The sequence below is a fragment of the Aotus nancymaae genome, unplaced genomic scaffold (assembly GCF_030222135.1).
Source record: "Aotus nancymaae isolate 86718 unplaced genomic scaffold, 86718_ANA_hifiasm-v0.15.2.pri h1tg000004l, whole genome shotgun sequence".
Lineage (NCBI taxonomy): Eukaryota > Metazoa > Chordata > Mammalia > Primates > Aotidae > Aotus > Aotus nancymaae.
The window spans coordinates 15,490,012-15,508,356 of NW_026988415.1; the positions used below are offsets into that span (position 1 = coordinate 15,490,012).

The 18,345-nt window shown below is 39.0% G+C and overlaps 1 protein-coding gene and 1 pseudogene across 1 annotated transcript in view; both read left to right on the plus strand.

The window, feature by feature from the left end:
- Positions 1-18,345, plus strand: part of GPC3 (glypican 3) — a 456,271-nt gene that overhangs the window by 133,542 nt on the left and 304,384 nt on the right. The gene's annotated exons all lie outside the window — the stretch shown is intronic.
- LOC105732256 (26S proteasome regulatory subunit 4-like) lies at positions 11,980-13,427 on the plus strand (annotated as a pseudogene).

The window sequence follows — 18,345 nt, forward strand, 5'->3', positions numbered from 1 at the left end:
TACTCTTCAAAACATTTTACCAGTGACTGTAGAGAAGCTAATGAGAAACCTGTGAATTTGCTGGGTTTGAACGGTAAAGTTTGAATTTTTCTTTTTCATCTTAAACTGTAAGGAAGAGCTCAGCTAGCTGTATTTACAAAAAAACAAAAAACAAAAAACAAATCCCCACAAAGTCAGATCGTAAAGACGAACATATCTAATGAACAGAATTTTAGTATCTTGGGCCTTAAAGTTATAATCTCATGGCTTAAAGTGAAGGTTATTGATTTCATCCATCATAATATTTTGCATAATAATCCAAACTTTAAATGAAAGAAATAGAGAATTAGGTAAATTCCAATCAGTGAGCTACTGATTAGGAAATGGTGTCTTTAAACCCAGAAGATGGCTGTAGTTCAACTCATTAAACAATAGCACTCAGGCAGTTTCCTTGGAGTCACAGGGATCCAGAGATGAGTCAGCCATGACCTCTGCCCTCAAGGGACTTGTTGTCTAATAGGAAGGAGAAGCCCAATAATAATCTAAAGTGGAATATGTTGAATATGGTTAAGAGAGGTAAAGACAGCACTCTGGAATTTAGGCTTGGTAGAGATTACAGTTGAGTTGGGCTAGGGAGATCAGGTGAGGACTAGACCATAGGATCAGGTGACAGTTAAAGGGATCCTGTCTCCAGCAAGGATCAGGCAGGCTGGGCACAGGAAATGAGATTTTTCTGTTACTTTTTTATCAGATGGAAAAGATTTGAAAGTGGTTGAAGGGAAGCTTACAAAAAATGAAAAAGTAGGCTAATGAAATAGAAATGGTTATCTCTTTAGCTGAATACTGATATTATGGTGAATTATGGACTTTTTTTTTTTTTGAGACAGAGTCTCTGCCGCCAGGCTGGAGCGCAGTGGTGTGATCTTGGCTCTCTGCAACCTCCGCCTCCTGGGTTCAAGTGATTCTCCTGCCTCGGCCTCCTGAGTAGCTGGGACTACAGGCGTGCGCCACCACCCTCAGCTAATTTTTGTATTTTTAGTAGAGACAGATTTTCACCATGTTGGCCAGGCTGGCCTTGATCTCTTGACCTCATGATCCACCTGCCTCAGCCTCCTAAAGTGGTTGGATTACAGGCGTGAGCCACTGTGTCTGACCAGACATATTATTGTTATATCTTGACAGGTCAGTTCGGGGTATACCTCCCTAGTCTATAAAATTTGCATTTGAATTTTGGAGTTCTTACTAGAATCGATCAGGAAGTTATTATAGCCTTATGGCACTTCTGTGAACTCATTTAATCTGTCGTCCAGCCTAGTTTGTCATACTTAAGTGAGAATACATTTTATTTTAAAACATCTTTAGTTTTCCTTAGTAATCTGTTCAAGCATTTGCTGTCTATTTAACCAAACTCTTGTAAAGGGTATTTTATCTTGTTCTGTCTTCAGTACAGATGGAGATCAGCCATGTGTATAATATCCTTCAAGACTTATTAAATGTTTCCCCCATTTTTATCTAGGCTTACATAGTCCCACTGTCATTGTCCGTACTCCCAACCCCCTTACTCTCCATAGTTTTGATGATCTTTCTTTTTCTCTAAACCTCTATATTCTATGCACCTTTCCTTATTCTCTTTTTCCCAGAGATATTTAGACAGTGGGTCAGCCACTGTGCTAAGTGCTACAACATATCAGCCCTCCTTCTCCCACAACACTGATTTGTACCTTGCTGGTACTGTGCTTATGGGACTGCATGGCCCTTATAGAGACTATATACCATAAAGGAAGGGTGTGCCTTTGAACCTCATGCTTTTAATGACTTTCATGAAAAAAATTCATCAATGTCACTAGAAATGCTAGATTTGTTGTCTATTTCCAATTGATTTCAGTTTCCTCTGGGAATGGGATCAGCATTGATGTTCTTGCAGTCTATCAGCATGCATGCTTCAATGCTGCTTTTCGTTTGGTATGGTCACTTCAGTAGGTTTATGTGAAGATTGTGTATCTCCTAGTTCATCTTCCAGTCCATTACCCTTCTCTATCTATGTGCTCTATGGGATGAATACCATAGAGCATTTTAGGAAACAGGGCTATGATGGATTTATTTTAAGATAAAAAATTATTTTTCTGTTTCTTCCTTGAACCCCTCCCCTGAATTTCTTTACCCCACAAAACATGCATAGAGTCAGTAACCATAAAGTGTCATTAGCCTCTGATTTAGGTTTGAGTCTGAACTAATTTTGATTTCTTGTCTGTAATGGATGCTTTCATAATAATTATTGGCAGCATCTCTTTCCACTTTAGTTTTTATTAATACTGACTGACCTTGTATAAGAAATATGAAAAATATTTCCCTTTCCTCTATCAATTCATGTATTTTCTCTCTTCTAAATAGTATTTTTTGATACAAATTTCTTTTCTTATGGTCAACTTATCTTGTACATTAATAGAAGAGGGCACCAGAGAAATAACTCAAAATATTAGCCATGATTTCTGACTCCCACCCAAGTCAGGCACTCAGCCTTGCGCTTTTTTCTGTAAGTGGGCAAAACGCTGAGGATTAACCAGTTTTAGTTTAGAAAACAGTTCATTCATATTTTTGAGCATGACTTATGAAAATTTCTTGTTTGTAGATATGTGCCTGTGCTCACTGCTGTAAAAGATCTTTCTTTCAAATTTGAAAGCCCTGAGCTGGAGAGCTGTCATGGAAAATAGGCAATGGAAAAGTCTCCTAAAATTGTTCCAATTTAAGCCAACTCGTTCCATTTATAAAACTATTATATAGGCAGTTGGATGTCTGCTTTCAGCAAGTGCATGCGCAGTGGGATCTGAAATTGAGAGCATATGAAATCCACAATTCATACGGTAAGATATTCTTCCTGAATAATGAAAATTGCGGTAGGGAAAGAAATCTTCAAGCAGGAATCAGCTTTTTAAGCATTTGTTTTTTTTAAAAAAAAGAGATCTGTGCCCATTGTGAAGTAAGAGAGCATAAAATATACCCTTTGGCAAGAGAAATAAAAACACTCTTTACTACAGATGGCAAACTGTAGACAAATGCCCTGTATGTGGTATCACGTGTAATTATGTCATTTCATCTTGAAACATTTTATAGTTTTGCCTTGCTGGATGTCTGTTGTCTTAATCTTGTCTCATATGCATATACTCAGTTATATGTATGTATATATATAATTTTATTAGATAAATCCACCTAAATTAACTACTCTTGACTTTTTCTTTGCTATGTGGCTGGAGGGGTCACATACTTGAGATTTCAAAATAAAGGACATTTAAGGAGTTATCAGTGGAAATAAAATCTTAGGGAAAAAAATCTATTATCTATTAGTTCCTGTAAGGAAAAGTTCAGGTAATGGAAGATTCAGAGTGAATTCTATAAATAAAGCTGGTTTAGGTGATGAAGTCTCGTTTGATACAATGATACCAAAGCTTGTTGTAGCAAATCTTAGAATTCATCTATAACTCGCAGGCACAAAAACAGTATAGCATGCTTTTATTAGTACTGATTAAACTACAAATATAAGCTATTCTGGTGGCAGTTAGAAAGCACAACGTAAAGAAAATAAGAGGAACTACTTGTTTTTAGGATTTCAGAAGGAAGGCAGTTTTACAGAACTGAGCGAATTCTGCCTTTTCATGTTGGATATCATTCTGGTTCTCGTCCAGACTAGTTCACTAGTTGAGTATAATAAATTTATAATGACTGTGAAACTAAACCATTCCTTCAGGTCTTTGGAGAGAAATATGAAAAGAGTAGTGGGGAATACTAATATGTACTTTCATTAGCTATGTCATGTATAAAGGAGGTAAATATTAGAGTATTCATCATTCACTTCACAAGGATGCCTTTAGAAAATGAAACTGACAAGAAGTCTTCAGCAACTCCCAAAAGAAAAGTTATGTTTTTGAGGTCCAGTGTATCATTGGAGTGGGAGGAGGATTATTTCCATATGTGTCAGGGTTAGTCTGTATTTGAAGTTATTTAAAAAGAAAGCAGTTGAACCTCATTAATTCAGTATTCTGTTAATTTGTAAACAAGATTGCCTGAGGGAGCTTTTAAACTGCTTAAAAGAGCAAACTTTTCAACCCCTTTAGAGGTAGAGACTGGTATACTAATTTCAAACAGTTATTTGCATGTGAAGCAAACATCCTTGCTGGGCAACATTTTGTTCACTTCACTCTAGCTATGGTATGCACAGTAACCCTTTCCTAAGTCTGAATTCCTTTAATCAGAACTATAGCCCAGTCAGACTACGCCTATGTACCTTTTTCCCACCATCACCTCAAGAATTTTGGGTCAAGATTATACAAATCTCCACTCACTCCAAGTTTTGAATTTGGGAGCATTATCAAGGTCCCCAAAATCAAACACCTGGATGGAGGATTGCTAAATGAAAAACTGTCTCAATATTTTATTTGTAACATGGAAAAGTGAATTTACAAGGATCTCATTAAAACTGTGAGAGAGGAAGACCCTGGGAAGTTTGTAATCAGCAGATTATAGTAAATGAAAGTTAATCGTACAGCATCCTTTAGCGCTCATTTGCCAAACACAATTGATATTCTTTTTACTTAATGTGCTGTTTTTGTTGTTTTATTTGGATGAGCATTAACAAATATTTCTGAGTTCTCTTAGGGTCACTTGTAACCACAGTCTCCTAAACTCCAGGGAATGTGGCATTGTTCAGCTCAAGAGAGAATTCCGAGGGAGCCCAAGGCCTTAGGTACTTATGTTTAGCTACTGGGACTCACTTTGATCCCAGAACACTGGGAACTTTTTCTGAGTGTCTGAGGAGTGGACTTTCTCTTTCTAGTTCTATTCTATTATTCTTGCTTGAAGGCTAAACTTTTCCTAAATTCCCCTCATATTTGATGAAAGAAAAGCTTTCACTCAAACCCCCATTTTCTATCCTCAGCCAGCCACATTGTTACCTCAAGCCTAATTCTCATTATTTTGAGTCAGCAGGACTCGACTAGTTTGCAGCTATGCACTCTCCATACTTTATTTTACACTTTTGTCCAATCCTCACAGTTTTCAGCTCCTTTCAGGCTGGACTTCCCCTTTCATTTCATCTGATCTATTTTAAGTGTCATTTGTGTTTCTCCTGACCAACACCTTATGTATTCCAAATTAGCATATACAAGAAAGTTGTTTGTCTAAACTTGGAAGGTAGCTTCCTACTCCCAGCAAGGAGGACTTGAGGGGAGTGCAAAAAGGGAAGTTTTTATTTCTGTTCCTTCCGCTGTTACCTACAACCTCCCTGTCTTCTAAAGTGGGACCCTCAGGCTTTGGCCCTGGATTGAGCATTTTTTCTATAGCTTCCACGAGCTGCCAACCACTGAGTTTTTACTCTTTTTCTACAGTGAAGATATTTTTGAACTAAACATTGGTAGGGGCATGTGGTCTAAAAAATGGGACCAAATATTTAAAATCAGAATTTTTCCTTATATGCTGTTACTCTTGTAACTTATCTATATCTTTACTCTGCTTTCTAGAATCTTCACTGTAGGTAACAGCAGAGGGTTAGGGGATGTGGGGAGAGTGAGAGTGTTTTGTGAAACAAGTTTTGCCTCCCTTACAGTGTGAAGAATAAGTTCTGGTTTATTCTTTTATTTACCTTTCTTATTTTTTCTTGAAAGCAAAATGGATTTGCCAAATAAGGTTTCACAAATAACTATACTCAGCCTCCCGTTGATCTAGGGCCCCTATACAAACAGGCCTGGAGTTGTATGGCTGGTGACCTCCTGCTTTTTCTTATGAAGAATAAGTACCGTCTACCTCACTAGGGAGTGTCCAGTCATGTGTTTTCTTTCCAACTCTGTTAAAGTGTGATCGAATGTGTATGTTTAAAGTGTACAGTGTAATCATTTGATATCCATTGTGAAATGATGATCATAATCAAGCTAATTAACACAACAATCACCTCAACTAGTTACCATTTGTGTGTGTGTGGTGGGAACACTTAAGATCTACTCTCTTTGCAAATTTCAAGTATACAGTTTTATTAACATAGTCCCTATGCTGTACATTAGATCCCCAGAACTTACTCATCTTATAACTGAAAGTTTGTACCTTTTGACCAGCTATTCCTCATTCCTCCTGCCTCACACCTCCTTTTCTCCCTTCATGGAGTCATGTTTTGAAGGCTCTTAGTTGCCATGGTTAACTTGTCTTTCCTCACAGGTATATTTTGCTAGCCATATTTTCTCTTTCAGAGGACATGTTGATTACTCTTTTTGTTTTCTTGTGATGATTGTCTTCTGTGAGATCTATTATGTAAGACTTTATCTCTTGCTAAAAGGATATATAAGCTAAGGAAAGATTCCTAGCAACAGCTATGTAATAAAGGACAGGAAAAAAGTGCAATGAAATATATTAAAAATGACTTTGTGGAAGACATTTTTTTTTGTATCAGGAAATGCATAGTTACATAGTTGCCACAAAAGCTTTCTAGATTTTTAAATTATTGTCTAGATTCCTGAGAGGTAACCATTTGTATAGTTATCTATTGCTGCATAACACATCATCCCAAAACTCATTTGCTTAAAACAGCAATACTAATTTATTATCTCTTACGGTCTCTGTGGGTTATGAATTTGGGAATGGCTAGGTTGGATGATTCCTGCTGGAGGTCTCTAATGGGGTTGTGTGTTAGGCTGTTCTTGCATTGCTATAAAGAAATATCTAAGACTGGGCAATTTATAAAGAAAGGAGATTTGATTGGCTCATGGTTCTACAAGCTGTACAGGAAGCATGGTTCCAGGATCTGCTTCTGGTGAGGACTTCAGGATGCTTCCAATTATGGCAGAAGGTGAAGGGGGAACAATTGCATCACACGGCAAAAGTGGAAGCAAAAGAGAGGTAGAAGTGTCACGCTCTTTTAAACAACCAGATCTCACCTGAATGAACTGAGTGACAACTCACTTATAACCAAGGAGATGGTGCTAAACCATTCATGAGGGACCAACCCCCATGACCCAATCACCTCCCACCAGGTTGCAATCTAATCTTGGCTGGGGCTGCAGTCATCTGAAGGCTTGTCTGGGGCTGGAAGACCTGTTTCCCAGTGACTCACTAACATGGCTGGCAAGTTGGAGCTGACTGTAAGTGGTGGCTCTCAGTTCCTCTCCTTGTGGGCTTCTACATAAGGTCTTCTGTAATAACCAGCCTGGCAACTGGTTTTTCCCAGGACAAGCAATCCAAGAGACCAAGATGGAAGCTACATGCCATTTTTGGCCTATACTTGGAAGTCACACATCATCACTATTGCAGTGTTTTATTGACCATGCAGGGCCAAGCCTGATTCATTGTGGAAGGAGACTATCCAAGGTCAAGAACATCAGAAGGTGTGCATTATTGGGAACCATCTTGGAAGCTGGCTATCACACCATCCATATGAATGAGGAAAAAACGTTCTGAGTATTAAAAAAATAGTAATAATAACAGAAGTTCCTACATTATGGCTTAATAGTTTCTGTATAGAAACTCCTATTGTAATTTCTGGGCTGGCATGTGCTCCTGGCTCTCTTCTTTCCTCCTTGCCTTATTTTGTCTACCACTTTCATGGAGCTCTTTCTTCAGTCTGCCCTTTCAACATGTTTCCTCAGGGGCTTATCTTTATCTTTAGCTCTTTATTCTCACTGTATATGCTTTACCTGGGTGACATCAAGGGTGCTGTATTAGGGTTCTCTTAGAGGGACAGAACTTATAGGATACTGTATATATATCCTGTATATATATTACATTATAGGATATGTATATATTACATTATATATATTATATATAAATATATATATGTCTTATATATTCTATAATGTAATATATATATCTCTTAGAGGGACAGAACTAATAGGATATTATATATATATATATATATATATATATATATATATATATCTACTACAATGTAATATATATATAGGGGCATTTAAAAATTTTTAATTTAATTTTTTTTGAGATGGAGTCTCACTCTGTCACCCAGGTTGGAGTGCAATGGCACAGTCTTTGCTCACTGCAACCTCCGTCTCCTAGGTTCAAGCAATTCTCCTTGCCTCAGCCTCCCGAGTAGCTGGGACTACAGGCGCCTGTCACCATGCCCAGCTAATTTTTGTATTTTTAGTAGAAACAGGGTTTTGCCATGTTGGCCAGGCTGGTCCCAAACTCCTGACCTCAGGTGATCCACCCACCTCGGCCTCCCAAAGTGATGGGATTACAGGTGTGAGCCACTGTGCCCGGCAGGGAGTTCATTAAATAATAACCTACATGATCACAAGGTCCCACAATAGGCTGCCTGCAAGCTGAGGAGCAAGGAGAGTCAGAATCCCAAAACTAAAGAACTTGGCGTCTGATGTTCGAGGGCGGGAAGCATCCAGCACGGGAGAAAGATGTAGACTGGGAGGCTGGGCCCATCTCTCCTTTTCATGTTTTTCTGCCTGCTTTATATTCAATGGAGGCTGATTAGATTGTGCCCACCAGATTAAAGGTGGATCTGCCTTCCCCAGCCCACTGACTCAAATGTCAATCTCTTTTGGCAACACCCACACAGACACACCTAGGATTAATATTTTGTATCCCTCAATCCAATCAAATTGACACTCAGTGTTAACCGTTACACGTGCCCACTACTAAGGTCTCACATCCATATTTTCTGCCTAAACTTCTTTTGTTTGAGGCACCTATCTCTAAAACGTATTGCAAATTGACCATTTTCAAATTCTAACTGCTCACTTTTCTCTCTAAGCCTACTCTTCCTGTACCCCCTTTCTGATATCTGACATGAAGTTGACATTGGAGTATTTGCTGAATGAATCTTTTATGCATTGTGACATCTCTAATTATAGGCATCTTTATGCTTTTCAGTGTGGGTGAATGCCACACCGGCAAAAATAAATTATAAGAAAGCTTTGGGGCCGGGCATGGTGGCTCACACCTGTCATCCTAGCAATTTGGGAGGCCAAGTCAGGAGGATTGCTTGAGCCAAGGGGTTTGAAACCAAGCCTGGGCAACATAGGGAGACACCATCTCTACGAAAAAAAAAAATAGAAAAATTAGCTAGGTGTGGTGGTGCTATTAGGTAGGTCCCAGCTACTCAAGAGGCTGAGGTGGGCTGATCACTTGGGGCTGGGAGGTTGAGCATGTAGTGGGCCATGAATGTGCCACTACACTCCAGCCTAGGTGACAGAACAAGACCCTTTGTCAAGAAAGAAAAAATAAAACTTTGACAGAAGAATGTTTTTAAAATATAGGCAATACATTAGGGATAAATGCGCAAAAGTAAACATATACATAGATATAATATTTATGGCTTGTTGCAAACACTTATTTATGAACCAGAAAAGATGCTTGACGGTCATTGTCAACTATTCCTTGAAGTCTCAATGCCCAATACTGCCATAAGGGGTTCGTAATCCTAGATATCATCAGGATAGAAACAAAGCTCTACCTTTTCAAAAATTATTTTATTGGGTATTCTTCAAATGTGGGCTTTTAAACCATCTCTTGCTCCAACCCCAGCATAACTCCAGCTTTCTCCTTTGATCTACTCTGTCTATATAATGCACTGGTTCTGAGAAGCTTAGACTAAAACTTTTGTCAAAGGACAGGAAAAGAGTGGTGATGATGGTGATGGTGATTGTGTTGAGAATGATGATAGTTAACATCTGTGAATTTTCTTCTATGTACCAAATAATGTGCTAAGTGGTCTGTATGTATTATCTCATTTAACCATCACAACAACCCCACGGGATAGGTACTATTATCTTTAACCCCGTTTTAGAGATGAAGCAACTGAGATCACAAGTTCCCAAGATCACACAGTGAATAAGTGATGCATTCAGGTTGAGACTGAAACCTGTCTGACTCAAACTCACTTTGTAATCCCTTCTAAGCCACCTCCTCTAGCCTCAATTACCTTAATAGGTGCTGTATACCTTCTTAGAGGATATAATACTGCCTAAAGTCACTGAGAGGGAACTCCAAGGGTCATATATATAGCCTATAAACCTACATATGTAAGATATAAGACACTATAGCTTCTGCTATTACTTTAGTGTCCTCTCTAAGTTGAAACTCTCAACAGCTCAGTGAAGTATCTATAAAGGATATTATCACCACTTAGGGGAAAATAGTGACTCAGGCAGCTGAGCGACTTGTCAGAAATCACCCAGTTAAGCTTGTGATAGAGCTGGAACTAGAATCTAGACCTCCTAATACCTAGTTCCTTTTTTTTCTTCTATTTTAGTGTTCAAGGTTATGAGTGTAGAGCCACATTTCTAATTATCATTAGCCAGAAGATACACATGACTGTTCTGAGATATCTTAAATGATACAGATTTTTATAATTGGCGAAAACAAAGGGCAAAAACCAGTCATGTGCTTAAGAATTACCATATCAGTGTTGATGACTCATTTGCTTTCACCCAAGCACCCTCTTGAGTACTTTAAATTTTTCTCCCTTCAGTTTTATTGAGGTATAATTTGACTCAAAAAATTATATATATTTAAGGTGTACAGCATGGTGATTTGATATATGTATACACTATGAAATGATTACCACAATCAAGCTAATTAAGACATCCAACTTGTTTAAAATAAATCTACCAGGATACCCAGACCCCCTGATAAAAGTCCTGGGTCTCCCTGCAAGGTATGCTTTAATACAACTTCTTCCCACAAGGGGGAGCCAAAAATGCTTTGGGGGCTAGGAGATGAAAAACACTAACAGGTTCTGAAAATCCTGCTTCCTTTCTGGTTTCTTTTGCCAGTAAGTCCCTCCCAGCAGTCTCCAGAAAGGAAAAGCAGATGGTGTTGATGCTGATGGTAGTGTTTGTGTATATGCACATGGGATGGAGATAGGGGACTTTGATCTGAAGAAACTTGATCCTGAGAGATAAAGTCCTTCTGAGCAACCAGTCAGCGCTGTGTTCTCATCACTTATTTCTTTCTCCTGCTGGAACTTTGTACTGAAAAGCTGCCTTCTTTTGCCACTGTGTGGGAGAATTGGATGAGCTGCCTGTTGAAGCCTGCTTCCTTAACACTGGGTCAATAATCTTGCCCCATCAGCCCATTGGAGCTGCTTCTGTCACCTTCCACTAAGGGTGTTAAAGAGGACCTGGTAAAAAGACTTCTACTGCTTTCTTCACAGAAGGTGGGTAGATGTTGGGGGAGAAAATCCCACGTGATTATGGCCTTTAGCACTGCTTTAACCTTGGTAGTACCCATATTTCAGTTAGGCCAGGAGCAAGAAGGGTTGCTGTAGCTTTGACAGATAAAGCAAACTCCTGAATCCACATATGAAGAAGAAATTTGGCCCCAAACCAGTAGTATGTATAAGGGATGGGGAAAATCAGGCTTATTCAGAATGTAAAAATTAATTAAACTATTGTTTCCATTGATACCCTGCAGATCTTTTTTTCTATCAGAAATATTTAAGAAATTTACATGTGATAATAACTTTCAAACACGATATTTCCAAATGTCAAGTTAATGTGTTCAGGGAGCAAAAAGATTCAAGCACTCAGTATGAGGCTCACATCACATCTGTTTCCGCAAGTACTTTTGGGACCCTTTGAGGCAAAGACAATGGGGGACCTTGACTTATTTGTAAGACATGGAAGAAAAGATGGAAACATCCCTTTCATCTCCCTTCACCTTTATAAATGGAGATAAGGATTGGTTGGCATAGTCTAGTATATCAGGAAAAAATAAATTATGAGTCATTTTAATTGCAGAAATAACAATATTCATAAATGAAAAATGGGGTTACGTTTTAGAATGGAGAGAAGTAGGATATTAAAATGACATATTTTGAATAATATAACTTCCCAGCAAGATGTAATTACTGATTTTTTTTTTAAAGAGTAAAGCAATAATCTAGCAATTCTCAAAATCCATTCAGTTTTCTATAGACATTTAAGAATTACTGTTTGTTTTTTGGAGTGGAAGTAACATCTTTTGCAGTTAGTTTTTGGAACATGGCCATTGCTGAATAAAGAGTTCCAGTTGTGCATTATATTTCTTTTGTATAATTGCACTAAGAGAATACATTGGCATATTGTATGGTTTATAATGAGCTGGAAATAAAAATGAAACAGGGGTGGCCAAGGCAAGATGGGTCAAAGTCAGAGTGGTGGTCATGGTCCTGGAGGTGGCAAGAAGGATGACAAGGACAAGGAAAAGAAATATGAGCCTCCTGTACCAGCTAGAGTGGGGAAAAAGAAGAAGGAAACAAAGGGACCAGATGCTGCCAGCAAATTGCCACTGGTGACACCCCACACTCAGTGCCGGTTAAAATTACTGAAGTTAGAGAGAGGTAAAGACTATCTTACCATGGAGAAAGAATTCATTAGAAATCAGGAACAAATGAAACCATTAGAAGAAAAGCAAGAGGAGGAAAGATCAAAAGTGGATGATCTGACGGGCACCCTGATGTCAGTAGGAACCTTGGAAGAGATCATCGATGACAATCATGCCATCGTGTCTACATCTGTGGGCTCAGAACACTACGTCAGCATTCTGTCATTTGTAGACAAGGATCTGCTGGAACCTGGCTGCTCAGTCCTGCTCAACCACGAGGTGCATGCCATGACAGGCGTGCTGATGGATGACACGGATCCCCTGGTCACAGTGATGAAGGTGGAAAAGGCCCCCCAGAAGACCTATGCTGATACTGGGTGCTTGGACAACCAAATTCAGGAAATTAAGGAATCTGTAGAGCTTCCTCTCACCCACCCTGAATATTATGAAGAGATGGGTATAAAGCCTCCTAAGGGGGTCATTCTCCATGGTCCACCTGGCACAGGTAAAACCTTGTTAGCCAAAGCAGTAGCAAACCAAACCTCAGCCACTTTCTTGAGAGTGGTTGGCTCTCAACTTATTCAGAAGTACCTAGATGATGGGCCCAAACTTGTACGGTAACTGTTTCAAGTTGCTGAAGAGCATGCACCGTCCATCGTGTTTATTGATGAAATTGACACCATTGGGACAAAAAGATGTGACTCAAATTCTGGTGGTGAGAGAGAAATTCAGCGAACAATGTTGAAACTGTTGAACCAGTTGGATGGATTTGATTCTAGGGGAGATGTGAAAGTTATCATGGCCACAAACCAAATAGAAACTTTGGATCCAGCACTTATCAGACCAGGCCGCATGGACAGGAAGATCGAGTTCCCCCTGCCTGATGAAAAGACAAAGAAGCGCATCTTTCAGATTCACACAAGCAGGATGACGCTGGCCAATGATGTAACCCTGGACAACTTGATCATGGCTAAAGATGACCTCTTTGGTGCTGACATCAAGGCAATCTGTACAGAAGCTGGTCTGATGGCCTTAAGAGAACGTAGAATGAAAGTAACAAATGAAGACTTCAAAAAAATCTAAAAAAATATGTTCTTTATAACAAACAGGAAGGCACCTCTGAGTGACTCTATTTCTAGTGAACCACAGCTGACATCAGGAAAATGGGAGATTTCTCTATCCCTGAAAGGGAGGTTGGGGGAGTTGCTCAGAGGAATCCCTGTTCCCATTGGGTTTTATTAGCAAAACATCCTGTCTTTTGGAGTACGATGTGTAAGTGCCCATTGGGTGGCCTTCGTCTGTCAGTCACTATGGAGCAGTCTGCTTCTCAATAAAGCGTGCCTTTTCACACACACACACACACACACACAAAAGAAAAAGGTACCACAAACCCTCAACAATGAATTAGTTATTCTGAGTATTTTATTTTTCTAACAATGATGCTATGTAAATTGAACAAAATGTCAAAAAATGCTTGTTGGTATTTGGTCTGAGAGTTAAACTAAAGCAAGGTACATAACTGATCAGTGGTGACTAGATTTCTTGGTTCTTATGAGGAGTTCCTTCACAGGGCGGTTTAACTTCTGCCTAAACCTACCTTTGAAAACATGTTGGGTTAGGTGTTCTTCTATCCATCTATTAGGTGGATAAACCTGTTCTTTTATCACGATTACTCCAAATCAGGCACTGAGGAGGTTCTGTGACCCTGAGGCCCCAGTTGCAATTAAAGTCGTTAATAATAATTGTCAAAAACATATGTAGTTATTATACAAGAATGATTATCTTGAGCTACTAGCAATCCTTTAACCTTTAGGCTGTGGGTTCCTTACTTTCTTCTTTCTAATTCCTCCCGTGTATTTCATATTACTCCAGTCAGAAATTATAGACTGTTAAAAACTGTGAAGGGTCTGGGATTTTTTGACTTACTTTCAAGCCAGCAAGTTAGTTAAGACAGTTTCTTGGTTGCTGGCAGGAGGCACAAGACTCTTGGATCAGAGATGAAGAACAGTTGATTACTCACAACAGTAGCAGTAGCCAAAGTTTCAGCATTTTCTCTGAGCCTTGGTACCCACAAGATGACGTGAAGAGGGCCACATACATCTGCTCACTCAGTGAGTTGCATTATAGAAGAGGAACCCCAAGCTTAGGGGGCTCAAATCTTTTATAACAGGCAGTAAGCATGCCAGCCCTTTGCTCCAGAGAGGGACATTATATTTATTATACTGCACAGTAGTCATCTATATCTTCAAGGGCTGTAAGCAAACCTGCTTTTTCCCCCAAAGTGAGACACTGTCTCTGTCTAAACAGTATTGAAAAGAGTATTCCAGAACAAAGGCACTCAGTGCGTCTGCTCACAAGATGTACAAAAACACAAGAGATCCACCAGGAATTGTCTCCCAACACAGACTAGGGCCAAGATGGCCTCTGAAGAACTGTTGGCCTAGTCCATCCTTGGGAGTTGCTGCTGACAGGACAAAGCGCCATAGTCATCAGCATCATTACTATTACTGAAGAGTTTTGTTCTCATCTTCTGTACTTGGCTGGGCGCAGTGGCTCACACCTGCAATTTCAGCACTTTGTGAGGCCAAAGTGGATGAATCACCTGAGGTCAGGAGTTCAAGACCAGCCTGGCCAATATGGTGAAACCCCACCTTTACTAAAAATGCAAAAATTAGCTGGTCATGGCGGTGGCCCTGTAAGCCCAGCTATTCGGGAGGCTGAGGCAGGAGAACCCAGGAGACGGAGGTTGCAGTGAGCCGAGATCGCACCACTGCACTCTAGCCTGGGTGATAGAGTGAGACTCTGTCTCAAAAAAAAAAAAAAAAAAATTGTACTTTGCACCTGCCTCTGTGTTTAACCAGGAGATTTGGGAGGATGTAACTTAGTCACCATAGTTTGGCTTGTGACTCAAGGTTGGGGGCCAGTGGTCCAAAAGTTAGCATGCTAGTTTGATTTACTCCGATCCCTCTCTAAAACAAACAAACAAACAAACAAACAACCACCACAACAAAAAACTAACTAACTTGATAGAGGCTTTATGTAGCTCCAGCTCAGCGGTTCAAAGCTTTGAAGGGAAAGACCATTCTGTTGGAAGGAAGGATGTGGAATTTGGAATCTCAGGCCAACTCTCAGTCCCTGAAGAAAAATGGTTCTCTTGACATAGCTTTTAATAAGCTTCTGGACCAGGGGGCCACAAAGCTAGCCAAAAGAGCTCTGTTTATCTGCCACATTTTCTTCACATAGGTAGAAATATTACCTTTAAATCAGCAAGCTGTACCATCTGAAATTAACAAAAAAATTGAATTATAGAGCTGTATTGTCATTGAAGTCCAAAAATTATTGTCTTCAAAATTTTGCCTTAAAAATCCTTTTGTTTTCTTGCCTGATTCTAGGAAGTTCAACCTGAGAGAAGCCTGTATTGCCAGATTATATTTCATAGACTCTTAAAGTTGCAAGGAACCTTAGAGCTCTGCAGTTCAGCCTGGCCCCCAGCGCTAAGTCCTTGCTGTAACCTCTTGCCAGGGGATCATTGTTCCTCTCAGAGAGGAAGCTGGACTGGTCAAAGCTCTGGTTCTGTTCTAGGCTCTGCTACTGATTGGTTGTGAGATTTTGTGGATATCACTTGCCTTCTCCAGCCTAGGTGTCCTCAGACCTAAAGGAGACAGGAGCCAGATGGTTTTTTAGTATTCTTCTAGCTCTGGTGTTCTCTAAATTCTGGAATGTGTGAATATTTGAACATCTTGAAAGGATGATTTTTTTTCCCCTGATAATTGAAGTAACACATTTATTTTAGAAAAATAAGAAATTATATATTTTAAAAGTAATTTCTAATTTTATTACTCATTTTAGTGCATATTTTAGACTATTTTGTGTGTGTAATAAAATTGGAGTTATATTATTCTGTAATTTGCCCCTTTTACTTATCAACGTAGCATGCACATCTTACCATAGAGATTGGACTGTATCCTGAAGGAAGTAGATAGCCAGTGAAGGGTTTTAAGTAGTTTTCTCTATAAGTCATCCCTCTCCAAATCAGTGGTAGAGAAGAAAGGAGATAACTTTCATGCAGTTTTTATATTAATTCATTCCATTGTTTATTGCTATTTGTGCAGAAAAAGGATGGCTCATGGTTATCTTCATTGAATATGGGGGTTATAGATTATTTTAGTTTAGACATCATGAGATGCTTTATTATTGGCACTGTCTGTGTACATTTATCTGCTATAAAAACAAATTATAATGGCACATTTCAAGGCACTAATTATGTGGAGACTACTTAATTATACCACAGTCAAAACTATCAACTATGAATATCAACTCTCACAGCTCCAACACGCATATTGACAACCATCAAGCCAATTTTTAGTAACATGTGGGCCAATTGTTACAAAACAGCTTTTAGTGACCAAATTTATTTAAGATTCTTTCATTCCTTACACATTCAAGAGAATTGGAGGTAGTGTACAAAATTAGACACTGTAAAATATAGGACTTTTACATTTAAAAACCAGGGATACCAACTAAGGAACCAAAAAGCTTGGATGCCATGAAGTATCTGGATAAGTCAGTCCAAGTCTGTTTCCTAGCAGCAGAAGTAAACAGGAAAATATATTGGCTTGCATGGTTTTATTGTTGCAGCAGAAAAATATGTATTCTTCTTTTCGTCAGATAAATTTTATTCTGAAATTCATTATATATTCCCTCATGTGAAAGATAATAGGTAATAGTAGAAATCTTCAACTATAGTTTTGCAAAGGAACAATAACCCTTTTAAAATGGATAATTCCTGTATTGACCTTCTACATAAGGGGTGAGCATGTAATATTAAATAGTAATTCAGTTTAGACACTTCTTTGGAGGCTGAAATAATACAATCCTGGTACGTGGCTTTCTGATGATTTAAAATATAGAAATAGAACTTGGAGCATGTGGTTGATAATCTAGCTATCATGCCCACTTTATTCTTTCTTTCTCAAGGATCAGATGCCTCAAGGGAACCATTGCCTGACTATAGCTTGAATAGGAATCATGTTGGAAATCTTGGTCAGGTAACTTTAGGACCCAGGGTCTAGGTTTATCCATATGTTTTGAGTAGGTGTTCAATAAAGTTTTATTGAATGAATAACTTAGCAGGATCCACAGCATGGGTAGACACTTTCCTCTCTCTTAGTGCTCTCTCTCTACTAGGAAGCACCTTACATGAATCTGCGTTTTTCCTCCATATACTATCTGACGACTCTCTTATTCATTCCTCAGTGATCTCCTCTTCTTCCTTCTCTTTTTACCATTTCTACTCTTATGCAGTCTACAGCTGCCATGTTTTTGGACAACAGCTGCCACAAATACAATTACATTTCAAAAGTAGCTCCTACCATATTGCAAAAAATAGAAAACAACAATCAAGAAAAGACTAGTTAAATTACGAAACAGCAATATGATGGAATACTATGCAGCTATTGAAAAGATGTTGAAAATATTTAGTAACATGAATAAATATCCATGATACATATTTAAGTGGGAAAAACTATGTGTGTGCGTGTGTGAGTATACATGAATTTCTTTTGATATCTATTTATCCACCTATCATCTATTGAGTGAGACAGAGACACAAAGACATACACACACACACACACACACGCACACACACACACACACACACACATACACACAGAGACAGACACACAGCCACACACAGAGAGTATACAGCTTTAGGTGGTAAAATTAAAGGTGATTGCATTTCTTTGCATTTTGCTTCTCTGTACTTTAAAAATTTTCTATAGTAAACATGGATTATTTGTGTTTAAACAAAAAATATAAAACTCCTTGGCATGGCATACAAAGCCTTTTAATAGGTGGTCACTTCATATTCCTCTAGCTTCTGTTTTGATAGTCCCCCATCCTTTGTTATATGCATTACAAACTCCAGTCACATGGGGCCACTTGAATTTCCCCCGATGCTCTGAGATCTCCCATACTAGATTGTGGGCTCCTAGTGGCAGTGGGTGACTGGGTCGTGGCCCTATCTGTATCTTCTCAACTTAGTGCAGTGCCTGGTGC